The sequence below is a fragment of the Durio zibethinus genome, chromosome 9, assembly GCF_047325235.1.
Source record: "Durio zibethinus cultivar Kanyao isolate XHJ-2024 chromosome 9, ASM4732523v1, whole genome shotgun sequence".
Classification (NCBI taxonomy): Eukaryota; Viridiplantae; Streptophyta; class Magnoliopsida; order Malvales; family Malvaceae; genus Durio; species Durio zibethinus.
This window is the reverse complement of record NC_143170.1, coordinates 2842278-2855584: the sequence shown is the minus strand read 5'-3', so window position 1 is coordinate 2855584 and position 13307 is coordinate 2842278. Positions and strand designations below refer to the sequence as shown.

Below are 13307 nucleotides of genomic sequence, written 5' to 3'. Positions count from 1 at the left end.
ATCGCAAACCCTTCATCTTTACCTTCCATTTCGACAACTTTTCACAAGTAATACATATGGAGCAATGCATCACCTCGTCGAACACATCTTTAAAATCAAAACGTAACAGGGAAAGTATTCCTGTCACAAGGCAACAATGAATGCTGTAATGAGAACCAAACATCCATTTTAAGCACAGAGCAATAGAAACAACTTATTTTCAAATTCACATGTTATTGCTAATATTTGAAGTACATTGGATCACTTGCATAAATGATTCTAAAATTAAGCAATCATAACCTTATTGTTAACCAAGGCAAATACAAAAGTTCGATTTACATTGAAACTTGTTATGCTTTCAATCACAAAAGTTCAATGATTGATAAATGGCACAAATCTCGCCAAAATGTTATACATAAAAAAGTAATCAGGTAGATTGTTTTGAGTGATTCTCCTTGTCTTTTTGAATGACAATAAAAATATAAAATCATCATCAGAAACTGCATTTTAATGTCTCATTTTCCTTGGTTTTCATTCTAAATAGAGATGAATTTTCAATCCTATTTTAAGATCTTGAAATTGATTTCTTGAACAGAGTCAGGTTTCCAATCCCATCTCTCTAATTGAATTTTTTTATAAAATTATAATTAATTAAATACTTTTATATGATGTGGAGCCCACATATACAAAATACCTATTTTAGGAATTAAGTTCAAAACTACTTTAATTTAATAAATAAGTTTAATGAGAGTTTTAGTTGAGAAAAAAAATGATGAATATAACTATTGAGCTTAAAGCAACAAACATAATTACGTAGAAGTAATATATTGTAATAAACTTACAGTAATAGACAACAATCAATAATTCAAAATGTAAAAAAATAAAGCACATTAAAATTTACATAAAAAATCCTCTAGTATAAAGGGAAAAACTATAGACCACTAGAAAAATATCTACTATAAAATAATAGATATATAAAATTATCTTTTAACTAAAATTAGAGCTAATCAACAATTAAAGAGATAATTGAAAAAATCTTACTAAATAGGTTACTCAATAAATACACTATAGATTTGTTCATAGAGAGCTTCAAACTCAAATTTTATCATTTAACATATAGTACTTTGAATCATAAACTTACTAATAAAATTTTAGCTCAATCGAACTACGAATCGACTTTCGTTCAACTAACCTTTCAGTCTTCCTTTTCTCTTTATTTTTTTGGCTTTTTTTTTTCCTTTTTTGGCTTGCAACGCATTTCTCTAATTTTTTTTCATGCCAAAACCAATCATCACATCTTTTGTTATGTAAGGCTCTCTTAGAATAGCCTAAAACACAAAGCCAAGCTTTTGAATAGTCAAATAACATATGGGGCTAGACCCTACTCTTCCTAACAAATTTTCCCTCCAGCCCCATTATGAAAAGATTTATCACTATAACAGGTTTATTTGAAACTTACCTTGACCAAAGAACCTATTCCGATCAAGTTATTATAGAGCTCAAATTTTTTCCTAAGAAGTGTTTTAGTAGACATATCTGCTACATTCTCATCGGTGTTGATTTTTTTTAAATAGCATTTATTGTTCTTCAATAACTAAACATAGTCAATGATATCTAACATTAATGTACTTCATTCTAGCATGATACGTGATATTTTTACTCAAATCTAAAGTACTTTGACTATCACAAAATACTACATACTATTTTTTATTCAACCTTAATTCAAGAAGAAAACGTTTCATCCAAAATATTTTTTTACCTGCTTCAATTGCTGTAATATACTTAACCTCTGTAATTGATAAGGTAACATACTCGTGTAACTTAAACCATCAAAACATAGCTCATTCTGCAAAAATGAACAAATATTTTAAAGTAAATTTTTTACCATCAAGATCACCTACCATATTAACATCAGTAAATCTTCTAGAACTGGTTATGAAACTCTATAACTTAAGTATATTTTTTAGCTGTCTTTCAAATATTTAAAAATCAATTTCACTGTTTCCCAGTGAACCTTTCCTGGATTAGAAAAAAATCTATTCACTACATCAACTACATAAGTAATACCAGGCCATGTGCAAACCATAAGATATATGAAAAACAATTGCAAAAGAATAAGAAATACTAAACATAGCTAGTTGCTCTTTTTTTGTCACTGAAAAGATTTTTTACTCAAATGAAAATAGTTGATAAGTGGATTGCTAACTGATTTAGCATGTTATATGTTGAATCTACTAAGCACTCATTCAACATACTTTTTTTTATGATAATCATAGTTTTTTAGCTTTTTTATCATATTTAATATCTATACTAAGAATCTGCTTTGTTCGAACTAAATCTTTCATGTCAAATGACTTAGGTAATTATTTTTTCAACCTACGAATCATACCAACATCTTGTTCCACAATTAATATATTATCAACATTTACTAAAACAATAATGATATTATCATCAAAAAAAATTTTAACATACACACAAGAATCCATTATCATTATTTTATAGTTGTTGCTCACCATAAAAGAATCAAATTTTTTGTACCACTGTCATAAAGCTTGTTTCAAGCCATATAAGTTTTTCTTTAGTTTGCAAACTAAGTGCTATTTTCCTTTCACTTCAAAACTTTCAGGCTGATCCATATAAATGTCCTATTGTAAGTCATCATGCAAGAATGTAATCTTAATATCAAATTGCTCAAGCTTAAGATTTAAATCAGTTACTAATTTCAATACTAGAATGAAACTCATTTTCATAATCAAAGAGAAGATTTTATCAAAATCGATGCTAGATTTATGAGAAAAACCCATCAATCAAGTTTTATACCTCACTAGTTTGTCACATTTTTTCAACTAGAACACCTATTTATTTTTCAACGACATCTTCTCTTTTGAAAGTTTAACAAAATCATATGTAATATTTTTTCACAATGACTTAATCTTCTATTTTATTACTTTTAATCAATGTTATTTATATGAAATAGTCTGCACATATTGCAATCTCTTTGGCTTACTGGTAACTAAAATAAAATCTAAACTTGAATACTTGGTAGATGGCTGTGCTCTCTAATAAATTTCTTAGGTTGAGATTCTACATTACCTAATTTCGAAGGTAGCTCCCCATGCTCAACACCTCTAGTGGAGAAGACTGTTCACCTTGCTCAACACTTTTAGATAGAGAGGATTATTTTTTCTGTTCAAAACTGATTGTATTTGGCTCATCACTAACTATGGTTGACTCATTCGTATCTTTAAGTTCTATCTCTTACTTATTTTTACCATCTATAATTTTTTCTTGTAGAACTTCTATCGGTGTTGAAATATCATACTCAATAGTAACTCGTGTAATCTTTTCATTTTTTTCAAAGTCTGTTATAGTTTTTTTTTCATGAGAGATTACATCTCTGTTTCTAATCATTTTTTTTCACTGGATCTCATTCCCTATAGCTAAATTTTTCATCATCATATCCTACAAATACATAATGTATGGCTATACTGTCAAGTTTTTACCTCTATACTTTTGACACGTATATGAATGCTTTATACCTAAAAACTTTCAAGTGAGAGTATAAAGCATCTTACTCTATCTGTACCTTTTTTGGAATGTCAAAGCCCAAAGGAATTAATGGTGGTTTGTTAAGTAATAACAAGCTATGTTGACTGCTTTACCCTAAAATGACTTTGGTAATTTTGTCATCCTCAATATACATCTGATTTTTTTTATAATGGTGCAGTTCATCCTTTTAGCTATACCATTATGTTACAATATTTCAGGTTCTATCATCTCATACCTAATCTTATGCTTTGAACAATATTCTCCAAAGTTTTTGAATGTGTATTCTTTACCATTATCAGTCTAAATACACTTCAATGGCAACCTTGTCATCTTTTCTACCATGACATGAAATTTTTAAAAGTATTATAGTATCTGACTTTTGTTTTTCAACATATACACATAAGTCTTACGTAAAGCATTATAAATAAAAGTAACAAAATATCAGCTACCACCCAATAACTCAACCTTAATGAGATCATATACATCAGAATGAATCAATTTCAATTTGTTTTCTTTTCTCTGAGAATGCTTACAAAAAAAACTTTATGATACTTGCCAAATAAATAATGATTACATAAATCAAGATAATACTTTTGGTCAACATAATAAAAGACAGCCTTGTCAAAACCTGTAACCTTTTTTTACTCATATATGCCAAATTTTTATGTTATAAATTTGTTGAAACATTATCCTCAACAGTATTTATCTGATTTTCGTACAATTGCATCCATATCTTATATATTATACAGTATAATTTTTCTCTTACAACTATCATAGATCATTTAAAAAGCTTTCACTACACATTTTTTTATCAACTCTTATATCTTTTTTTATCAAAGATATTAATAGCAAGCAAGTTCATTCTCATATTCAAAATATGTCTAACATCTTTTAAAGTTAACATACAGCTCGTGTTAGTTTGTACAACATCATCAATCTCAAGAATCTATGACACATTCTTATTTCTCATTTTGGTGTAATCAAAATCTCTTACTTTGTAAATTATAAATAGCTCTTTCTTAGGAATCAATGATATACTGTTCTTGTGTCAACTATCTATTCAATACTAGGATCACCAACATGATTACAATCATTATGTGTACAAATCAAAATAACTGTATCATTATCTGAATTCACTATTATAATATTGTCATCATCTAAACTCTTATATTTTTTATCTTTTCGTTCTTGCTTCAAGATTTTATATTTTTGCTTTATATGACCTATTTTACCATAATATAAACACTTCATTTTATTTCTAGACTTAGATCTACGTTTAAACTTATTATGATCTTTTGAGTTTTAACTTCTGTCGATGTTTCTACCTTTGTTCTCTATAACAAAAACTTGATTCCTAAGGTCTAAATCTTTTCACATTGCTTTTTCATTTAGCATACTATTTTTTACCATCTCCAATGTCACATTGTAATAAGAAGCTAAGTTAAGAATAATCATAATTAAAGTATTTCAGCTGTTTGGCAATAAACTCAAAAGAAACAACGCTTTTATTTCATCATCCGTCTTAAGTTTCATAGTAGTCATCTGATTAAATACATCTTAAAAATTATTCAAGTGCTTTGTAATCGATTATCCATCCTTATACTGCAAAGCTGTAAGCTTTTCAACAAGTATAATTTTATTCATACATATTTTTTCTCATACAATGCTACTAATTTTTCTTAAACAATGTGGGTATCTATCTCTTGTATTACATGATGGAACACGTTGATATCAACCTATTTTTTTATTGTAACCAAAGTCTTTCTACTTATCTTATTTCAATTTTTATTTTTTGTATCTACTAGTTTAGTTGAATCACTCAATACCGACTCATATAAATCTTCCTCTATCATAAGCTTCTAAATTTAATAATTTGATGCTATCAATTTTATCATAAAACATGTATTACATTTCATGATTTTAAATAGAATTTACTTTTGTCTTACGTTATTTTTATATCGATATCTCAAAATAACTCTTGCTCTGATACTACTTGTTGGGCTTGAAGCAACAAACATAACAATGCAGAAGTAATATATCTTAATAAACCACTTGTAATAAATAACAATCAATAATTTAAAACGTAAAAAAAAAAAAAGACACCAATATTTACGTGAAAAACCTTCAACTGTAGAAAAAAAATATGAACAATCAAAAAAATCTTCCTTATTAAATAATTGATATAAAAAATTTTCTTGTAGCTAAAATTAAAGTTAATCAACAACTAAAAAAATAATTAAAAAAACTTCATCAAATAAATAACTCAATAAATATAACATAAATTTATTTCTAAAAAGCTTAAAATTTAATTTTTTTCGTTCAAAATATAAAATTTTAAATTATAAATTTATTAATAAAATTTTAATTCAATCGAATCATAAATTAATTTTTATTCAATTAACTCTCTTTTCTTTTTCTTTTTTTTTTTAATTTTTTTTGGCTTTTTTTTTTCCTCTTTTCGGCTTGCGATGCACTTCTCTTTCTTTTTTTTCGTGCCAAAACCAACCCTCATATCTTTTATTATATAAGAATCTTTTAAAGTAACCTAAAACGTAAAATTCCTGACCTTTGAATATTTGAATAACGCATGGGGCTTAACTCGCTCTTTCTAACAATAGCAATGCTAAATGGCACTGCAAAAGTAACGGTTGAAATACAAATACATACGTACATGTGTTTATATTTGATTGGTGATGATATCAGTTTGTACTTACTCTTGTCTGCTTAACAACAACTAGAAAATCAATTCGATAATGGTGCAATGCACAGGGAAACCAGAAAATTTGAAGGTTAAATTCAATGTATCTTTAGGTGGCTTTTTTCTCTATACCATAAATGAGATGAGGTAATCAATGAAACCGTAACCATTGACCACAATCCTAGTCACCATTTTGTTTCAAGGCAGTTCCCCCAGTTCATGTGCAAATGCAGAATGGATCATTTCAAATTTTAAGGTGTTGCTCACGCGTTCTGATAAGTATCTAGTTATGCTGACAAACTGTTGCTTGTTCGTACGTGGGAGAAGGGAAGCGAAGCAAAAAGACCGTCTTCTTTGTCATATTGCGGGTCCCAGGTTCTACTTGTCTTGACTCATGACGTGACACACGCGTTTGTTTCTGCAACACCTGCAGAGTTTCCTGACATGTCAGAAGACTTTCACTTTAATCTCTGTCTGTCTATCTCTCTCTTTGTTGGATGGGAACGCAATTCATAGAAGGACAACTGGGGCGTGCTTGGTGACATTGTTACATTTGTCATTTAAGAAGGTTAGATATACCATTGGCCCATCCTCTCCAATCCCATTAACTCTGCCATGAGCTAAACTTTTCTGACTGAAAAATCAAGTCTTACTGCTCCCACTTCCAAAGAGGATGTATCTTTGATCTTTAGTGTTCCAGACCATACAGCATCTGTTCTGACCTTTTGTTTTCTCTGATTTATGCCCACACGCAAGAAATGGAGCCCCAAGACTCACATCTCAAGATTGCCCGTTTTGCAAACTTCGGTACTCTTGCCTTTTTTTTTTTCTCTCTCTCACTCAGGGCATATTACTTCATGATTTCTAGAAATTTTTGACCATCATGTATTGGTGATTCTTTTTACAGGGATTGGACTTACAAATTTGGGTGATTCGTGGAACATGGAGAGTAATAGGTTGAGTGGGGAAGAACGGTCGGCTCCAATTGGGCTAGGTCTTGAGCTTGGACGTGGCTCTGGTCATAGACCAACTGGGTACACAAAATCATGTGGGTTCACAGTTTTTCAGCTCCAGGAACTGCATCTTCAATCTCTCATCTACAAGTACATGGAAGCTGGACTTCCTGTCCCCCATCATCTTCTTCTTCCTATATGGAAAAGTGTTGCTGGTTCTCTTGGTGGCCTCCATGGCAGTCCTTATCAACTCTACTCCGGCTGTAAGTACCCAAAAAACATCTCCCATAGTCACTAAAATTTTTTCTAGCACTGCTATTTTTTTGGTTAATTGATCAGTAGTAATAAAGTTTTCTTCTTCTTTTCTTTCGTCTTGGTCCAGTTTTGGGTTATGGAGCCTTGCGCTTGGAGTATAAAAATGGGCTGGATCCAGAGCCAGGAAGATGTAGACGAACAGATGGGAAGAAATGGAGGTGTAGCAAAGAAGCAGTCCCAGATCACAAGTACTGTGAGCGGCACATGCACAGAGGGCGCCAGCGTTCAAGAAAGCTTGCGGAAGCTTCTCAAGCTGCTACTACTTCACGTACTAGAATTAGCTCTACTAATGCTGATACCAACCTCTCCATTTCACTCCAAGTGGATAGCAGCAGCAGTAGTGGCAGCAATCTCTCTTCCAGCTTTGTTGGTTTCTCTCCAAAGAGTGTTCTTCGAGGGGGGTAATCCAAAAGCTGAACCTTCACTACAGTATCAAAAGTTGTGGAAGAAACAAAGGATATAATATGACAGATTTTGGTAGATGTTTGTTGTTAAGTAACCAGCAAGCTCGAGCCTTAGAAGGATTTGAGACTTTGATTTTTGTTTTGATGTAACGTTTTAGATGCGAGAGACATTAACGGTGTTTGTTGGGTTGCTTCGACTCATGGGCTCCATTTCTGATCAATCTCTAGCCTTAGCTAGCTTGAATGTTGTACTCGCATGGTTGCACCTATCTTTTATCAGCTTAGGCTTTTTTCTAATGCTACTGTGGAATAATGGGTAATGCAAAATGTTGGCTTTTAGATTTCTAATGGGCCCAAAATTCTAATGCTCCACACTTTTCTTTTTTGTTAATTTGGAGAAGGAAGTATTCAAACTAAATGTGTGGATACAAAAATTTTTCAATCTTAAACTTTTGTTGCAGGTAATTTTTTTCCCTGTAATACAACCAAAAATGACTAAATGAGATATGATAAGCTTGGGGATTGTGCTTCAAGTCAAGTACTAAAAAAATTGAGGATTGTGATCCTAGCAGTGGGCAAGAAAATGCAGGCAACATGAAAAAAATTTCATCCCAAACGAAAACGTGGGCTCCTAACTTCAACCTTCACTAGTGGATCAAAATAATCCCAACAGAAAAAGTAAATCCAATAGAGGGGAACTCGAGGCACTTATGATTTATATTTCCGTTGCTATATCTAACCAAAAGAAATTACTATTATTTTATAATGAAAAAATGTTATTTACCAAAAGAACCTAAAACACTATATGGCCTTAAAATGCTTGGACGTAAAGGTTTAAACATAAATCTTTTTATTAGACCTCTTTCGGCTAAAGCATGGGCCTACCCATTATCAGCCAACGGCCACGGAGTTTTGATCAACACCTACTTTTTCAATGTTCAATCTTATGTTCCTACTAATCCCACCACTAACATCTTAGTCATACCGTGTACATTTTATCACTTAACCATAAAAGACACACGGTAATACCAGAGTCTTGAAAGCGAATCCATTAACGACACTCCCTCGACATCTAAGCTATTTTCATGAGGGAATCTAATTAGTACTTTTATGTTTTATCCTCTGTACCCTTTCTTCCATTCCAACGTTTACCATTTCTCCATTTTCTCAATTCTAAATCTTTACCCTCTGATCAGATCACCTCACCTCACTGAACATATCCTTCAGATCTAACCAGCCACTCAAAAACAATTGGAAAACAATACTTTCTTCTCTTCTTCTCTGTGTCTCTCGTTTCCTAATTTTTGGAGAGAGAAGAAAACCGAAAGAAAAAATTTTTTGAGTCTTTGAGCTAAAGTTACTATTTTTACTGTCATCCCCAAAGACCCAAATGGTGGAAGCACAAACATGGACAACAAGGAGGATGAGCAACCCAAGATTGGACTCAACCGCCACTACCAACCACCAGGTGTTGGACATTCCAGTAACCCCAACTGGTGATGTTAGAAACGGCCTCTACAGCGTTGGATCCCATCTCTCTCCTAATCTTTTAACAGCTCTGATCATTGCTTCATGGTTCATGTCCAACATTGGGGTCCTTTTACTTAACAAGTATCTCCTCAGCTTTTATGGCTACCGTTATCCAATCTTTCTCACCATGCTTCATATGATCGCATGTGCTTGTTACAGTTACGTAGCCATAAACTTTCTTGAAATAGTTCCAAGGCAACACATTTTGTCAAGGAAGCAGTTTTTCAAGATCTTTGCTTTGAGTGCTATCTTTTGTTTCTCTGTGGTGTGTGGGAACACTTCTTTAAGGTACATTCCGGTGTCGTTTAACCAAGCTATTGGTGCAACGACCCCTTTTTTCACTGCCATTTTTGCTTTCTTAATCACTTGCAAGAGGGAATCTGCTGAGGTTTATTTCGCACTTTTGCCTGTGGTTTTTGGGATTGTTTTGGCTAGTAATAGTGAGCCTTTGTTTAACCTGTTTGGATTCTTGGTTTGTATTGGTTCTACTGCTGGTCGTGCTTTGAAATCTGTGGTTCAAGGGATCTTGTTAACTAGTGAAGCTGAGAAACTACATTCCATGAACTTGTTATTGTATATGGCTCCTATGGCAGCAATGATTTTGTTACCGTTTACTCTATATATTGAAGGGAATGTTGCAAGAGTCACACTTGAGAAAGCTAGGAGTGATTCTTTTATTGTTTTCTTGTTGGTTGGGAATGCTACGGTGGCCTATTTGGTGAATTTGGCAAATTTTTTGGTTACCAAGCATACGAGTGCCCTTACTTTGCAGGTTTTGGGTAATGCCAAAGCTGCAGTGGCAGCGTTTGTGTCGGTTATGATCTTTAGGAATCCGGTGACCGGCATGGGGATTACTGGATTCGCTGTTACGATTATGGGAATTGTGCTTTACAGTGAGGCAAAGAAGAGATCGAAGGTCACAACACACTGACAATAAGTTAAAAAAGAAAGGATAGGATTCATTTTGATTGCCGCAACAGGGGTGGGGCTCTTTTTTCTTTTTCTTTTTTTTATTATTCATTATAATTTCTTGCTTTTTTATTTTTGATTAGATTTTAATGGAGGAAAAAGAATCAAAGAAGAGAATTTGGATAAAAGAAAATTGTGATTGGATTGTATAGGAACGATGGTGGAAAAGGAAAAAGGTTAGATGCTTTTTTCTTTTGTTATTGGGGTGGTTTAACAGAATAAAATTCTTTCATTTTCCCCTGTTTGTAATCTTATACTATATGGTTTTGCTGAATTAAAATAGACAGATAGAAGACTCAATTCAAATATTCAATTTTATGTGTTATAGTTGGGAGAAAAATCTCCCCCACTGCTATATGTTGCATTATTGACTTCATTCTTCTGTTCACGCCATGTTCAATTAAATCTATGCATGATTGACATTCTTGGTCTTGTTTTTGAGTTTGGAAGAATTTCATTGGTAATTCTGTTTAGGGATCTAATCCTTTGAATTGAATTTAGAAGGAAACATGTTTTTGTATGATATAACAAACCTGGGAATGAAATTTTGATGCGTTTTCAGGTGTCCTGAGAATCTGAATAGAATTTTCTTCTTCTATATACCATTTGAAAGTTCATCCTTGTGATCTACAATGTGGTTTTTGCCATCCAATGATAATTGGTTAATTATTCACATTTATTTCTCAGCATGGCTGTCACTTTCTGTATTAAATATGATGTAGAAAACCAAAGGGATAACTTCAATTCAAATTGATGGACAATGAATCCGCCTCGGGCCTATTTCTTGATAAGCTTTGAGGTCATTGACCATTCATTTTGTTACTACTATCAAAAAAAGTGTGAAGAACTTTAGAATCTTTTAACAACTGTGCACTGAAGTTTCAAAAGATGACCAGAGTCCATATTTCTCTGCCAGGAAACTAGCTGCAAGTAAGAAAAATGCTGCTTTTCCCTGACCTGTGATTGATGTTAAAATACTGGTTTTATCTTGTGGACAAACACTTTTTCTATGTTAGGAATTTGTATCTTCTATCAACCGGTGAGAATCAACTGTCAATCTGGCATATGATTAGAGAATTTTAGCTTCAGACATGTGTAATCAAGTAATGGAATCGAATGAACTTTTGAAGGTAATGCAAATTGTTTTATTATTAGTGGCACAATTTAGGCTTCACTTTTTACTCTTGAAATTGCACGGGAAAAAAAATAGCTATGGACATGCAGATTCAAAATCACCTAAGAAGTTTATTTTCTTATTCTTTGCCATTTGGATGCCTTTTCATTGTATAATAATTAATGAACCTGCTGACTGTGATGTGAATGCGAGGTTTATAACAAACATGCTGAATATTTTCAGCTTATTTGCTGCTGGCTGTTAAGTTTGATAGCTTTTGTCTGAGTGATCAAGCTTTCACTTTTATTGTATTACTAGCTTAGCGTTTTTGAAGGCAAAATCAATGTCAATCAATTCAGGGATCATTGTCTTATCATGGAACACCTTAGAAATAAGGGCTGTGAAGTGAATGTCTGAATGGTTGATAAACTGGCAATTGTCAATATGAAACAGGTGTCTGTTCATCTGCTTCAGGTTGAAAGCAACGTTTCCATGTCCTGTTTAACCTTGATTTGCTGTTTATGTGCCTCCATGTCGGTTGCCACGTGTGTATGGCAGTTTAAGCTTACAGATAACCACTTGGTGTGGCTTGATTGGGATTTTCGAATCAGCAACTTGCATCAGGGAGGGACATAGGGTTGCTCAAAATTTTGGGGGTTGTTGGAACTTTATTCTCGGCGTGGCTAGCTTTAAAATTTTTGTGTTGGTTGAAGGGCAAGATCTAGAATTAATGAATATGAATTCTAGTGTACATGGCTTGACTGAGTCAAGTCGGAAATCTGTTGAGGCTTGGGACGAGGCAATTCAAACAAACAGGACCTGGCTTGCAATTCATATATAAAAGTTAATATTCCAAATCAACCGGGGTTGTTACATGGATTTTTTTGTTCGCCCGTTCCGTCTGATCAAAGGATTGGCATAAAATACGATATAGGGTTGTTGGAAAGTTGGCATGTTGCTTTTTAAAGTTTAATCAACAAAATATTCGTGTTAAATAAAAAAAAAAAAAAAAAAGCCAAATGCTGTAATTATGCTCCATTAGGCATTAGTTGCTGCTGATGCTTTCGGGTTAATCCTGGGTCAGCTGTCTATGTCGGAGCTGGATGAAAAATTTGGTGATCGCAACCATTTGGCTTTTATTCAAGTGATTGGGGGTGGAGACCAGAGAATTTGCCTAATAACCCTTGGTTCTAGTTTCAGCTAATAATTGTGCTATCATGTAACAAAAATATTCAACTGAGGGGACCAAGCAAATGCTAGCTTCTGATTTCCACTTCAAGAAGTCTGTCAGCACCTCAAATTGTACCCAATTTTCTTTTTTTTTTCTGGTGTTGTAAAGGTGATCACATTCACGTTCACGTCATTACTGGTTGTTGAATGTTGAATCCATGGTTGCAGCAGTAGCTGCAACACATTGTATGAAAAAGTCGTTTGCATCGATTCTGTAAAACATTGTGGGCTCCTTTACCGCAATAAAGCATGTGATTAGTTGCCCGAACAATTCTAGTCACTTTCCTATGACTGATGTTATCATGACTGCAAACTATTGTGGTGAACACCGTGCGGTCACCTGCATGTAAGTGCAGTTTGAGGCTTTGAGAAATGTTGGAACAAAAAGGAGAAAAAGACGACAAATTTTCTATGTTTAGCATCCTAGCCGGCAGAGATTGTTTGGTTCCAGCGTTTGAAGCCAAATTTAAGCTAAAGGTTCAGGGCAGCAGGCTTCCTCACCGTGTAGCTGTGGCACCTTGGATTTTTTCTGTTGGGTTTAAACTCTACTATCGAATGGGATTCCA

At 33.1% G+C, this 13307-nt stretch overlaps 2 pseudogenes across 2 annotated transcripts; both read left to right on the top strand.

Moving 5' to 3' along the window:
- Positions 1 to 6848: 6848 nt before the first annotated feature.
- On the top strand, positions 6849 to 8195 carry LOC111315474 (GRF-interacting factor 10-like; annotated as a pseudogene). Its single transcript, XR_016345372.1, has 3 exons — positions 6849 to 7033; positions 7134 to 7442; positions 7562 to 8195. The product of XR_016345372.1 is annotated as a GRF-interacting factor 10-like (transcript).
- Positions 8196 to 8890: 695 nt separating this feature from the next.
- Positions 8891 to 10710, top strand: LOC111305862 (putative sugar phosphate/phosphate translocator At1g12500 pseudogene; annotated as a pseudogene). The gene has a single exon (XR_016345001.1). The product of XR_016345001.1 is annotated as a putative sugar phosphate/phosphate translocator At1g12500 pseudogene (transcript).
- The last annotated feature ends 2597 nt before the right edge of the window (positions 10711 to 13307 follow it).